The sequence below is a fragment of the Cynocephalus volans genome, chromosome 1, assembly GCF_027409185.1.
Source record: "Cynocephalus volans isolate mCynVol1 chromosome 1, mCynVol1.pri, whole genome shotgun sequence".
NCBI classification, from domain to species: domain Eukaryota; kingdom Metazoa; phylum Chordata; class Mammalia; order Dermoptera; family Cynocephalidae; genus Cynocephalus; species Cynocephalus volans.
In genome coordinates, this window is record NC_084460.1 from 164080344 (window position 1) to 164094039 (window position 13696).

General features: G+C 30.8%; 1 long non-coding RNA gene across 1 annotated transcript in view; it reads left to right on the top strand.

Annotated features, from left to right (window-relative positions):
* Positions 1–771: 771 nt before the first annotated feature.
* The window catches only part of LOC134391657 (uncharacterized), a 111064-nt gene continuing 98139 nt past the window's right edge, over positions 772–13696 (top strand). Inside the window, exon 1 of the long non-coding RNA XR_010025021.1 lies at positions 772–872. This is a non-coding gene — a long non-coding RNA (uncharacterized LOC134391657). The remainder of the gene's footprint in view (positions 873–13696) is intronic.

The window sequence follows — 13696 nt, forward strand, 5'->3', positions numbered from 1 at the left end:
TTAATCGCAATCGATGTGGGTTTTACAGGGTGCATGTTCACTTCTGTAGAAGTTTAAAATGTACTGACTATTGTTTGCTTATTTTTTGTTTGTTTGTTTAAATCTTAAAGGAATACTGTAGTCTGCATTTTTACGATTTTGTTTTCTGCTATTGAACCGATTACAGTGGATATGGAGTTTTATTACATAGCGAAATCTTTGTAAACTGCCTCAGAAAGAAAGTGTTATTTAGAAGGGAAATTGACAAGTTTTAAAGAGTAATTGTACAATCATTTGAGGACAGAGGAACACTGCATTAGACTAACAAGGGTTTAATTACCAAAAAAAGTTTAATGTTGCTTTGGAAGGAATATTAAGTAAGTTGTCTTTGTCTCCTACTTTTTAATTTTAGTCGCTGATTTAGCCTGTTGGGTCACATTTTTTGTTAGTGCTGAAGGCTGCCATGAATCCGTAATGAGGCCCCTTTGCACATGATTTTGGCACTTGGCCAAAATCAACTTCCCAGCGGCAAGCTTTCTCTAAAGAACCTGGAGCAATTTTTTTTTTTTTTTTTTAAATTAGAAATCATGTCTGAAAGCTGCCACAACCAGTTGTGTAGGCATGTCAAAATGACTTTATACAGTAAATATGAAACAAGCATTTTAAGAAAAATTTTTTTCTAATATTGTTGCTTTTACCATTATGAATTCCTTGCTTGTTGCCACCTAAAATACGTTAGAAGAACAATCTTGAAGAAGATTTACCGATTTTTTTGTTTTTCTCAGCAGACCAGAGTAGGGGTGATCATCTCATTGAGAAGTATACGGTGCAAAAAAGTTTTTCAAAACACTTCAGGATAAATAACAGATGAATTCTTAAAACTGTTAATCTCTGTAAGTAATACTCAGTGAACAGTAAGTAATGAAGTTTTCTAGAAGTTTCGTTGTGCGCACAATTAAGCTTAACTTTTTAAAATGGGGTTTTTGGGTATGTTAAAATGTCATGGCGTTTGGGATTTAAAAGAATGTTAACATCTGTTATATAATTTTAAAAACTTATTAACACCTTGAAATTATTTCTAACAATAATAATAGAAATAGAAATTTCTATTTAATAGAAATGTTTGGTATGTAAACATGACTAAATATCTTTGAATAGTTATATATAATTGCTATTTTGCAATAAAAAGATGATTTTTCGTGAAAGAAATTCTGAAGTTCAAAGGCACTTCCACCCTATTTTTGGAAGTGTTATTAATTTTGATATGAGTATAACTAAATTTTGTCATGTAAACTGATACGTTGTTTTATACTCCAGTGTTTTAAGAGTTAAATTCACAAGTTGCAATGAAATACCGTAGTAATCAGAGATTACCTCAGATTTTATATACCCATTTTCAGCATATCTTTAGACATTAAAAAAAGCTACTAGTGCTGCAGAGTAGTTAAAAGCAGAAAAGTGGAATCTCAGTTGCTCTGGGTTTGTTTGTTTTTTTTAAGAAATCCCATTATCACTATCCTAAATACTATTTTGCTTTATATGTTAGACTATAATAATCTGGAGTGCAACTTTATTTTTTACTTATAAATAATCATATTTTTCTTTAAAATATTGATGAGAGCAAGATGTATTATTCTTTAAGAGAATCCTGATTTAAAACTGTCTTAATAAGTATGTTTATTATATATTTATCATTATGCTTAGCTTCTCTTTACACAGTGTAGAATGTTGCTAATTTAGGACATAGAAAAAATGAAAATTAACTTCAAGTAAATTTTAGGAATAGAAGATGCATCTTGATTCCCTTCAGGTCAATTTATGTATATGTGTAATATACATATATATTTTTTTGTATTCCTATGCACTGAATTATGATACTGTATACACCTTGCTGTTGGTTGAATTGAGGCATGGAGTGTTTGAATTATCATATCAGTTAACATTAAAATCTATAGGGTTTATAAATTGCTATTTATAGAAATTTACCTGGATAATTTCTCTTTGTATGTGAGTTCACAGCTGAATTCACATTTAATATAGTCTTTGTTATTTAATAAAAAAAGTTAATATTGGCAGATGGTTCAAAATTTGTATAAAAACAATATTTTACCATTTACTACAACCAAACAGGTGCAGGGAAAATAAGATAGCTTGCCTTGTTCAGCACTATTCTCGCTTAGAAATAATTTTTAATTCTATGTTAATTTTAGCTCTCATACATACATCTTCTGTTTTATTTGTTTGAGTCAATTGCTTTACTTAGCATTTGGAATTGGCAGAATATATCTCTAAAATTTACTGAAAAATGTTTCAACTAAAAATTTTAGGGTGTTTTTTGGGGGGCTGGCTTAATTAGATGTCTTAGCAAAATAAATGCCATCCAATATAGAAAGAACTTTTAGAGTACACAAATGTTAGTTTGTGAGTTCAGAAGAAACTTAATTGCACACATGATTATTGACAAATATTTTTGAGTTGAAGTACCAACAAGTAAGTATTGAGAACAACTTAAATTATAGTCTTTACTGAAATAGCTAAGAAATTTACTTTCTTTTGCTATAGCAATGAATTATAATTGAGTATTTCAGTAGTGTAGACTTTTTGGCAGAATTATTAGCTAATTTTCCTTGGGACCATAAAAGGAAAACTTTGATTACATTTTCTTCATTGAGTTAACATTTTAAAAACAATATTCGGAGATGCAATTACTTTTAAAATGTAATTTTGTTGAACTTATTCTATTTGTGAAGAATTGCTTTAATAATTTTTTTCCTTATTTTTTTGATACTTTTTGGAAATACTAAAACCTATTCAATTTTACAATGTGCAAACTTCTTCACTCTTCAGAGAAAGTGAAATTCATTTGTAGTTGTCAATATAAATTTAAACGTTTACCATTTTAATTGTGACAGGGTTTTTTGTTTGTTTCAATTATGCAACAGGCAGAAAAAATGCTTTCTTTCCCCCAAGTATAAGAGATATTAAATAATTAAGTGTCAACTTTTATTCTGTATTGAAAAGAAAGCTTTAACACTGCAATATTTTATCCACAATTTTTGAAATGTGAGAAATGTTTATAATAGGGCATTTTAGGTGAGCATTTTATCACTTAAATATTTTACTCTAAATGGTCTAAATTTCAGCAATGAGATAAATGCATTGCTACATTAGATTGAACATAATTATTGAATTTTGGCACAACTTCAGTGACCTCGGCCATAATAGATTAGTATAGGCATGATGATCTTGAATTGCAGTAACAAAAGTAGATAAGAAAGGCACGTGAAGCCACCAACCTCTGCCTTTTTGGAGAAAGAATGTGCGAAAATGAAAGGTGGTACTTTTCATGTATACTGCTGATAATGACATTTTGTCATTTTATTAATACAGTAAATCTTGAAACATTAAAAAATTATTTGTAATTTATAATGCGTTTGTAAGACTTTTTCCATAAAATTAACTGTGGTATTTTACTCTTTTATTAGATGAACAACTGTCATATTTACAAACAGCCAACATATAACTATAGATAACCAAATAATTTTTTGAATGTTGTGCTTTGATTTAAATACAATCAATATTAAATAAAAAGAATAGTGTTCTCTGATTTTAAGTCTTTTTTAAATAAAAGAAGGGTCGACTTGTACTTGTTGCAATCTTTTTATTTTATATTGGTTTAATTTTAAAATTATCATAAAGTAAACATTGATTTTGATACTGTTTTTAAACATGGAAGGGTCATTTTACAAGCAACCTGACCTATTACATATTTAAACAGTGATGACTTACGTCTAGCTGTATATTCTCTCAAATTCAAGACAAATAGATTATTAAAGGACCCTCTTTTTTGATGCTCAAAAGTTTTTCTTAAAAAACTGTAGGGATTTTTTGAGCTTTCCCTTGTTTATGTGTTTAGGTGTATTTGTCGACCTGTGTTTCTGCCAGTGTCCTAAGACTTCTGTCTTGTGAGTATAAGGTTGGAAAGTCTGGTAGCAGGCTGTAAGTTTACTCCCTTTTACTCTGGATAAAGAAAAAAATTGAGTTTCTTATTGAGAATTACTCAATATCTGAATCATTATAAAAGATCACATCAAATCTCATGATTTGGATAATTTAAAACACTGAATATTCAGCATAAATTAGTGATTCTAAATATTTGATTATTACTGATTTTGAAGTTTTACTGATTTATAGAATATCTGGAGTTCTGTAATTTGCTTTAAAAACTAACATTTCCTAAATTTGTAATTGTTTCCACTTTGCTATTACTGAAATGTTACATAATACCTTCCTTTAAAAATACCATGAGACCAGCACAGCCAGTGTCTTACTTTCTGTTTCTCCTACTAACAAGAGGTCAACATCTGCAGAGGGGAATGCCTAAAAATATATCAAAAAATGTTTCTTTTCTGTAACTATCAACTACTTTACTATTTGCAGAGATTTTGAAAGGAGTGATTGTCTTTTTTGGATGTTTATATAAATGTGAGGAATATATGGGCTTTCCGTGGATGTCCGTTTAAAAACTAAAATAGAAAATAAGATCGAGATTAATGACATGGTGTATTTTTATAGCGCCTAATTACAACTTGCTATTCATATATAAACAACAAACTGGAAGATAGACAGTGGGCTCTGAGAGCAGCTTTCATTTCCTCTTCACTTAGGAACTGCTGAGAAAAGGATGGCAAAGGCAGGGTGTTGGTCCAGTCTGTATGATCTATAGTGTTCCAGGGCCATCCAGTCATTTCCCTTATTTAACTCCCCGAGTCTTAAATAAAGGAAATGCTTCAGAGCCTATATCACCAATCTCAGATGTTTATACAAAGAGATGGGTTGCAGCAGAACACACTCATTCTTGTTCACTGGAAGATCTCTGATGGGGTTTCTTTGGCAGAAGCAGTGTTCTTCTAAGTATAATGGCTTTTTTAAAAATCACAGTTTGGGTAGGTCAACTCATTTAGTTAGATAAATCGGCATAATAACCAAACTAACTCAGCCTTACTCAGCAAGGATAATTAGTTTTTCATTTTGCCATAAACCTGGGCACTTTCCTAAAGAATGTGGACAGTTGTGCATAAAAGGTCAAATTGCTAAAATTTGTAGAACACACATGTTCTACTTGTGAGTTAATAAACTGTATTTTGTGGTCAAAATAATATCCATCAATACATATTGTGTATCCAAAATATTTTAACAACGATGGAAGCAGTTGTCCTGGGATTTAACTTTTGGGATTGGCCTAATTCTAACTCTACTTGAGGTGTCATCCACTAACTACTTTTAAAAGCATTACTTTTTAAATTTTCTAATTCCTCATGAAGTATAGTGATCTACAGATTAATTTTCTGATATTGTAGCAATTTTTGAAAATTGTATGTGTGTCGCCATTGCATGTTCTGTGGGATTCTAACCCAATCACATTTTTTTTCCTCTCCATTCCTAGGGCCCATTCATAAATATTCTCCTAAGTTTTTTTGTTCTTTTGTTTTTTTTCAACAGCCAGTTTTAAGTACATTCAGGTAGCGTGACATTTTTAAAATGTTGGTGTTAGAAAATTCCTACTGAAGTGTGATTTAGCTATTTCTAAAACTTCTGTGGTTGTTAGGAAATGAATCAAAGATGATATAGAAACAAAAAGTGATTGTAATTTTGGCAAATGTAACAGTAATAATCAGTTCAGAATATTTATAGAATGATAACATTTTTCTACTGACATAATTTTGTGCCAACAAATTTAATTTGCAAACTGGTTTTTGTTACTTTCTAGTAATCAACTTTGATAATCAGTAGTTCAAAATGCCTGATTCAAGACCAGGTGTTGATTTATTGAATGAATAAGTCTTAGATAAAATGTGAGCTATTAGGCCACCTCATAACTGGATTTTTTTAAAATTTGCAATACCCAAATACTTAAATATGAATGTGAAAGTCTTTGCAAATTTTCAGCTTTAAGAATTAGGCATGTCTACGTCTGAAATTTGATCTCTACTCCTAGATAAGTAAATAAGTTGAGTAATCAAATATCCTACAATGTCCATTTTTCATCTTAAAGCCTACTCAAGATCAAATTTGCAGTAGCTAAATCACATAAGTTTGGATTAATAGTGAGATTAGATTATGGTAGCCCAAAATGAAATTATGTAAAAAGCACAAGTGTTTACTAGCATTTGTGTGGTCAAATATACAAATAGCATTGCAGGTAAAGCTTCTCCTTTCTCACTTGAGAAAAGTGCAATTAAAAGTAATTTCTAGATGTTCAAATGCACAGCTGCTTTCTTCTAAACTAAATTTTGCAGAAATGAGCTAAATTATAATGGGTTTAAAAATCACTACATTTTAATGGTTTTTAAATTAGATTGGACGCATCATTGGTAAGTTTACTAGATAAAGGATCATGAGGACAATTTCTGTTTAGGTGGCTGCACAACCATTAAGGTATTGGAAATTATGACCAGACCAAAATTTATAGCAGGTTTGTAAAGGTTATGTGTCATTATGTGTATGGACCCACTTTGTGCCTTTATGCCATTTATATACTCTCTGACAGCATGCAGAATTTTTAATAGATAGTTGGAAAAAGTGCATGTGTGTGTATGTGCACATTCAAAAAATATTGTGTGTGTGTATGTGTGTGACAGATCTTTATATTTTATTTGCTTGATGATAGGAAAATATCAAGAGTAAAATGTAAGTGCAGTGATAAAAATATGGAAGATTAGTAAACTGTTTTTGCATATTGGGTTATATGCAGTGATCATGGACCTACATATCCGGAAAATCAACTTTTTTTTTTTTTTTAATGCATGCATTTTACTTGGAGATACTTACATGCCCAATTGCAATAAGCTACTGTCATTCATATTATCCTATTAGATAGGACCTGTTCTTGACCAAGATTCTTTGGGCTTGCAATAGACTTCTTTTCTTTGCAACTAGAAGCAGTCAAGTTTTCTACAACTGTTCTGGGAAGGCATGTTGGTGGTTAAAGGAAGAAGGAAGTGGAAGGTGTGGGATTGCACTGGACCAGGGAATTAAAGAGCTTTTACCCTATGTAAGTTCAGAGATTTATCATAAGCAACCCATAAGTATTTCAAAAATAATCTGATTTTCTGAGAGTATTACTTTAGGAATTTCAAAAATTTGACCTTGTAAGTAATTAGAAAACACTCTTTAGTTATGAGTATGAGGCTGGAACCCTTTATCTATCCCATCTGCAACATTCTTTCAAGTGATTGACTCTTACTATTAAAAGTATTATCCATGGCCAGGCACTGATATATCTCATCTTACTTAATCCTCTAAATAACCATGAAAGGAGAGGATGATTATTCCATCATACAAATGAGAAGCTCAGAGTGCTTAAGTGATTTTCCCCAAGTTCCAGGGCCAGTATGTGTTGACGTCAGGATTTGAACCTGTGTTAATGGTGCTTCTAACCCACGCTGTTATTCATTGCACCACGTATTTAATGATCTTGGACCTTGAGAGTATGAAGGAAACTTAAATATAACCCTCTGATATAAATGTTCTTTCTAATTCTCTCTCTATTTTTAACAATTGAAGAAACAGAGTTATAAAAATATTAAAATCAGCCACAGATAGAGATTAGTAGAAGAAACAGGTCTTTTATACAATAGGTTTATTGAAATACTTTTAGTGTTGTTTTAAGTTAAGCAATAGCCAGTGATCAACAAAACAATTTTGGTCATAGACAGTTTTTCTCCAAGAAATGTTATAATATCCATGAAAAAAGATTGCATTTCTAATATGAAACTACTTTACATGTAAGTGGCTTAAAATAAAAAGCACTCTGGAATAGCATAATAGGGGGAAAACATCTCACAGTGAGGAAATTGCATTAACGTCTTTTATCAAAATATACATTATTATAACCAAAGAGGTGCAAGAGTTGGAGATGCACAGTGAGTGTTTACTGTGACTACTTATGCCATCCAATACAGTGTTCTTCATGGCATCCCACAGAACTCTTCCCGAAGTGCTCAACTGCTCTCAAACAGGTATTTCCCACTAGACTATAGTGTTTGTTTACTTTAAAATTCAGAATTTGTCCATATCACATGCTTGTGCAGAAAGAAACTTGAACTCTATTATAGATTAGTTGTTGGCAACTATTTTAAAAATTAGATTTTTAACCTCTATTGGTAGAACTAAACAAAATGAGAATATGGGTATAAAATACATTTAATAAAATTGTTTATTTTATTTTTATTATGTTTCATGTAATGCTGGCTATTAGGATTCAAAATATCTTCATGAACACTGAACAACTTTGTTCAAAATCACTTTCCCAACATTCACATATTTGACTTATTGATTTTAGAGCTGTGATCATTGATTGTTATTTCTCTAACACTCTTATTTTATGCAGTAGAAAATGGTGATTTAGAGAAGGAAAAAAATGGTCTTTCTGCCCATAGTAATAACACTAGTGCCTGAAGAGTTGATCTTAATCACAGATTTTCCTTCCAGTTTTATATTCCTTCCTCTACATAAGGCTTTTTACCCTTTTAAGTGATTTATATCCAGCTAGAAGAAAAAAATTTTTTAAACTTTAGCGTTATAGAAATATGATAGAAGGGTAATTCAGCTTAATTCATAATACAGTTAAAACTAAGAAAAGCATATGTAATTGAATATAGACTTGATCATGAATTATGTTTTCTTTAAAGTCACACTATTAAAAGTTTCTACTTTGCTGTTTCATCCTTGATGTACAAGGATACTTCAAAAGTTTGTGGAAAAATGGAATCAAGATAATATGAATCTTTTCGTGAACTTTTTGAAGATGCCTCCTATATTCTGGGGCACTCTGATCATTTAATGAGTTTTGTTGGGTGTCCACTTAGCATCCTTTCTGAAAAATTGAAGGTGGTCCTTGGGTTTTTTTTAAATGAGATTGAAAAAAACTTTTAAATGGAAGTATTTAATGTGCACAATTCTTAAGCTTGCAGCTGGATGAATGTTTTACATGTAATTATATGTCCACATACAGTTGTCCCTCGGTATCCGTGAGGAATTGGTTCCAGATCCCCGCAGATAGCAAAATCTGCAGATGCTCAAAGTGTTGATGGAAAATGGCATAGTGTTTGCATATAACCTATGCACATCCTCCTGTATACTTTAAATAATGCCTAGATTACTTATAATACCTACTGCAATAGAAATGCTATGTACATAGTTATTACACTGTATTGGTTTTTGTTCATATTATTTTTATTGTTGTATTGTTATTTAAAAAAAATTTTTTTTCCTAATATTTTCAATCTGCGGATGGTTGAATCTGCAGATGCAGAACCCGTGGATACGCAGGGCCAACTGTACATGTAATCATCTCCCAAATCAAGATATAAAACTTTCTACCACCCTAGAAGATTACCTCATTCCCGTGTGATATCTATCACCACATATTGTTTACCAGTTTTTAAATTTATATAAACAGGATCACAAAGTGTGTATGTATTTTTGCCTGGTTTATGTTACTCAATAATTTGTCCATGTGATTTCCCCATGTTGCATATATCAGTAGGTTGTTCTTTTTGATTGCTTTGTAGTGTTTCTTTGTGTGATTATGACATAATTTATTTACCCATTCTACTGTGTTAGTACTCTTTTAGATTATTTTCAGTTGTCTTGTTACGTAATTTTTAAGATGTAGGTCTGTTTGATATGATAAATGTTGTAGTCAGTTTTTCTCTCTAGTAGATGAAATATGAAAATACAATTGTTTTAAATTAAAGCACTACAGGCAGTTCTTGATTTACATGGTCCCATGCTAGCCAAAATTCAGGCATTTTTGAACTATGCAAAGTGAAGACTTAATGGAAGTTATTAATGGAAATTTTTTTCTGGAAAAGTGAATGAGGAAATATTTCTATAATGTATAAACTTTTTATCATCATTTCTTTGTTTATTATTTATTACAAATATGTAACTGTAATTATAGATTGGCTCAAATATCAATTTTTTAAAACTCAATTATCAATTTCTTTTTTCATTAAGTTCTTCTGCATTGCTAAAATTTTCTGGTGTAAAGCAAAATAATTAATACATTGTCTTTGACATAGAATAATTTGGAATGATTTTTAACATATTTAACTTCATAATTTTATATATGATTTGAACAAAATAAGATCCAATATTTTGATACTAAAGATAAATATTTGTTTGAAATTGATGGGAATTTTTTTTAATTAAAAAAAGTTTTTAAAATCCACATACCAACACAACCTTTACTCACCATACATTTCCTCCCCTCACCCTTTTATAACTTGTGTCCTCACCCCTGACCCCGCAAATCTCAAGCTCCTATTTCTTTCTGCAGTTCAGGATGCTATTTTCTTACTATTTTCTATACTGTTTTTGACAGTTCCACAGTTCATATGACTATATTCAAATTTAAAGTTATTTATTAGGAAAACACAAACAATACAATAAAAATTGAAAAGTCTTTTGTTGTAGGAAAAAAAATTAAATTATTTAGAAGTTCTTAACCAAGTCACTTATTGAATTTATTTACAAGTTTCTATTGAGTGCATCTCCAAGTGCTAATGAATATATTTATTACATCGGCTATATTGATAAACAATCTGGGGTTGTCATCTGGGTATTATTCACACTTGCTAGTAAGCAACTGCTTTAAATAAAATAACATGAAAGTAGTATATTAAAATGTGGTTTGCAAGGCCCTTTCATATGATACACGTTACTTTGGGAGGGAGAAGATATCACACTCCCTCACCCAAACAGTGAAATAATTAATATACTACAGCTAGTAAATATTGAGCTATGACCTGCACTAAAATTTTTTTCCACTCTAAATCTGTTGTCTTTTGTTACAACAGGCCACATCTCTGTAAATAATGGAATCCCATATAAGAGATGTAGGGTGAATTAGTGGCTTAATAAATTTCTCAAAATATTTTTTTAAAAAACTGGTTTTTTTATGTTTATGTTACAAAATTGCTACATAATCTGGAAATTTATGAAGAATAAATGATAAACAATTTGTTTTTGCAGTTGTCTTGGAGGTTGTATACTAAAGACATTACCGCCCCTAAAAATGGTAACACCACTCTCTAGTATTTTTGTTTTTGAATAATCAGTTCAAATTTGGCCAAGTTCAATGATGCTTAAACCTTATTATTTTTGACAACTATACAATGCCTGATAATGATTCCATTTCTGACACCAGCTGGTAGTAAGCTTCCCTCTCAGAGGAGTTCATAGATCGCCTGTTCACTATTCAAACATGCAGTGGATACTACAAAATTCCACTGCAGGTTCTGCTTAATTAGATGTATTTGCATCTAATAGGAAGAGAATAACAACTTTCTCCTGTGCTTTTTTTCTCTGTAATTTTATCTTACATATTAAATACATTTTTAAACATGTGCAATGTCTGATGTCTTCTGAATAAACAAACTAATATGAACATCTAAAAAAGATACTAGTTTTTCATACTAGTATGCTATATATCTTTGGCTTTGTAGAAATATGGTTGACTTCAAAGTACTGTCCTCTTTAAGTCTGAATGCCAGCTTGTATCAATCAGTCTTTACCGACCTGTGAAAATGGATGGAGTTCATCTGATCTCACTATCAGAAAGGTAATAGAAAGGTATGTAGAAAGGTCAGGTTCACAGCTTCGATTTGAAAACAGCAGAATGAATCACCTTAGAGGAAGAAACTGATTTTGAAAAAAGAAATGTTTATTTACATTGAATTCAGAAATAGGTACAGATCAGGAAGAAAACAACTGTGGAATTACTTTACCATACTTTTTAAACTGTCTCCATTTAGACAGTATACTTGACTAAATATGTTAACGTCATACCCATTCCCTCATGAAAAATGCATTGAACTTTTCTCTAGAACTGTTCTTTGTTTGTTCTTTTTTTACTCCTCAGTTAATACATGCCTATTATTCTTGCTGTAATACTTAAGCAATTTTATTTTAAAGATATTATACTACTTAGCTCATCAGTTTCCATTTGTTTTCTTGCAATTTTATATTTGTTTGCTTTAACACGATTGCTTTAAAAAGCAACCATGGTCTTGAAGAAATAAGTATAATTCACTAAACTAGCAAGCCTTGCAGAGGTACAAGTAACATATGTGTGTCTATGTGTGTGTATATATATATATAGTGTGTGTGTGTATGTGTATATATACTGTATACTGAGAGGCATTTTATTCCTGGACATTATTTTATGCTTTGGAATTTTTATCAGATGTAGTCTAAATCCCAGGTTATTCTTGGTGAGCATACAAACATCACTGAGAGAAAACAAAAACATATTTGACTTTTTTATTGGTAGTAATTTTTATTTTGAAATATTGATGTTTATGTTCTGGAAGCACTATTTTTTCATTCTTTTTTTTTGACATAGAACAAGAAGCAGTGCATTGATAGGTGATCATTTTTTTGTCCTGTATTTATTTATTTTTTGGTAAGAGAAAATAAATTTGTATTTAGCTAGGATGAACAACAGAAAGAATTAAGTATGGTTTTCTTTTGTCTAGACTAACTGTGAAGTGACAAAGTACAAAATATTTGACCAATTAAACATGTTTCAAATGCATAAAACTTATTGTCTATAATGACTATCTTGATATAATAATGGTTATGAATGTAATTTGTCAGTAAGTTATCTTTTGAAGTGAAGAGATATGTCCGATATTTCTTTGGTTTTCCTAGTCTTTCTTTAAGAAAGCCTAGCTTATAGAAAACTAAATGGCAATTCTGACCAATAAGGATCATAACAAATCCCAAATCCCACTAAGAAAATTGCTGTTCATGGAATATTGTTCTCCTGTCCTGTCAGAACTATTTATTCATTGTAGGCCCTTATGCCCATTGATAAGAAATAGCATTCCATTCTGAAGCAAGACTAATTTAAATTGTGTTAAAAAATTAAATAAAATTCACACCATCAAAGATTGAAGAGATACAGATTATCCCATTCTTTTGCATTAGTTATTTTGCTTACAGATAAAACCACATACTCTTTTAAATAGAAATGTTACAAAATTAACTGATAGACCTTTTACCCTATTTTGTTATTCAAATTTCAGGTGTGAAATCGCTACTAGGTAAATGTTACAAGAAAGAAAAAGATGAGCAAAAGGCATGGAACGTCCATAGACCACAGTAATACCTATCTCCCTGGAATAATCAAAATCAGTCTATAGTCAGAGCACTTAGTCAGCTTTTAACTTCCTCCCATGTAATGAGCACACATTTTTGTACCCTTATTAAAAACACATTTGTGGGCTGGCTGGTTAGATCAGTTGGTTAGAGCACGATGTTTTAATACCAAGGTCAAAGGTTCAGATCCCAATACTGGCCAGCTGCCAAAAAAAAATTTGTAAATATTTCTGTCCCTATGAAGGTTATAACTTAGTTGGGAATATTAAGCAGAAGTTACCCAGCATGAGAAAAATAGAAAATAAGCTAAATCAGATTAAACAAGAAAGTGTTGGGGATTTTTTTCTTTTTTATCATGTACTTTACTTAAAAGAAAAAAAAATCAAAGCCAATACAAATCTCTTTGAACAACTTTCTATGAAAAACATACTTTTAATTATCATGTGAACCTGTTGGAAAGGTAACTGAATTCAACAAAACCACTAATTGATGTACTGTTTGAAACCTACTCTGATAATGCATTTGACACCCTGAACAGGACATGATA